General features: G+C 35.3%; 1 non-coding gene across 1 annotated transcript; it reads left to right on the plus strand.

Annotated features, from left to right (window-relative positions):
• LOC136228107 (small nucleolar RNA R71) lies at positions 1–107 on the plus strand. The gene has a single exon (XR_010688441.1). It is a non-coding gene; the product is annotated as a small nucleolar RNA R71 (small nucleolar RNA).
• The last annotated feature ends 1,906 nt before the right edge of the window (positions 108–2,013 follow it).

Here is a 2,013-nt window from a genome sequence, read left to right on the forward strand (position 1 = left end):
AATTGGTGGTGTGGGCATAAACGTTGAAGTTCTTTAAAACGTTCCCAAGCCTCATAAAGAGTTTCACTATCATTTTGAGAAAAAGATGTTAACTCTTTAATGACTCTTGCGGTTTTTGCTAAAGGAAAAAATTTTGATAAAAATGCTTGGGCTAATTGCTCCCAAGTCTCAATTGATGCGGCTGGCATAGAAGTTAACCATTCTTTAGCTCGATCCTTCAAAGTAAAAGGAAAAAGGCAAAGTTTGATTGCTTCTGCAGTTACATCAGTAATTTTAAAAGTGTCACAAATTTCTAAGAAATTTGTCAAATGGGTATTAGGATTTTCGTTAGGTAACCCGTAAAACGTTACATTATTTTGCAACATATTAAGCAACGCAGGCTTAATTTCAAAATGATGTGCATTAATTTGGGGTCTAACTATACTGTTTGTTACACCGGCCACTCCTGGCCTAGCGTAATCCATAAGTGTGGCCATAACTGGCTCGGTAATTTTAGTTTTTATTGGGATTTTGTTTTTCTTTTTCTTTTCTTTCTTGTTCTTTTTAAGGGTTCTTTCAATTTCTGGGTCAATAGGATCTGGTGACGTGCCTGAACTTCGAGAACTGCGCATGAACTTGAAATTTCGCACGAACCGAAACTACCTACAAAACAGAACTTGAAATAAATATGTTAGTAATTGAAAATAAATAAAATGTAAAAGTTTGAATAAGTATGAATAAACCTAGATTCATAATAAAACACGAAAAATCTAAATTTTGTCAAAAATTTTGGCGTTCCCCGGCAACGGCGCCAAAAACTTGTTGAGCGATTTCCGCAAGTGCACGGTATACGCTTGTAGTAATAAAAGATATCGATCCCACAGGGAATGTTTTTCAACAAAACTTATTTATAATCGGTTAAATTTACTTTAAAGGTTTATAATATGGAAAATCGTTTAATCGGGTTTGGTTTTGAAATTGCTAGAATGAGAATTAGATTAGAATATGAAGATGTTAGAAAATATTCTGATTTAAAAATGAATTTGCAAAACAGGAACGTTTTAGTACTTTAGAAAAGTAAACAAGTATATTTGTTTGCATTAAGCAAAGAAAACAACTTTAAACTTTGTACGAATTATAAAAATGAAATAAATGAAGGAACCTCTAATTAATTGGCTTTGAACGCGACAAAACCCTTTCGGGATAGTTGCCCTTAATCAAATTAAAACTCTTTCGAGATAATAATTTGCCTAAGTGTTCAACAAAGTTTCCTTGTAAAGATTTTGGATTAAATACGTTTTAATGAAAACACCAGCAGTCACTTTAGTGGATTGGTTACCATAAGTGCTGCATAAAAATCTATCGAATAGAACGGACTTTATTAGATGAAATATAAATTGATACAAGTTTACAGAGAACATGGAGCATTGAATTCTTCGACGGCGTGCAAGTGAACGGGTTGTCAATCCTTTCCTTGGGTTTCGTTAGAGTTTGTCAGGCTCAGGGGCAGATCCACTACTCAATCTTCTCGTTGAATCTTCGTAATAGAGACTGGGTCGGTCTACTATCAAAATGAAAACTAAACTGGAACAATGTCTAAACGCTACTGAGTTTGTTATTATTTAGTAAACAATGTGTGTACATCATATTGCTTTTGAACATAATCTAAATCTAACTTCTGAATCACTTGACTCAGAATTTCTGCATAAATTCTACACTAATCTCTTTCTTCTACACATATAACATTATATTTCAACTCTCCATCAACTCTTTATTTATAGATGTTGAAGAGTCTTGATTGAAGTGTCGTGTCCGTTGTGAAGGATCGTGTCCGCTGCGAAAGGACGTCTTTATCCACCCAAACGATCGCGTTTCGTCGAAAACGAAAGTGTGTAACTAGGCTTCTAAAATCTCCTGCTCGTACCGAGAATATTAAATTCTCTACCGAGAATGGGGGAGCAACAACTTGTACTTCGGATGAAGGGAAGGAGGGCTGAGGGACGCGTGTCGCGACCGTGAATATTAGGGGCCGCG

The sequence above is a fragment of the Euphorbia lathyris genome, chromosome 4, assembly GCF_963576675.1.
Source record: "Euphorbia lathyris chromosome 4, ddEupLath1.1, whole genome shotgun sequence".
Lineage (NCBI taxonomy): Eukaryota > Viridiplantae > Streptophyta > Magnoliopsida > Malpighiales > Euphorbiaceae > Euphorbia > Euphorbia lathyris.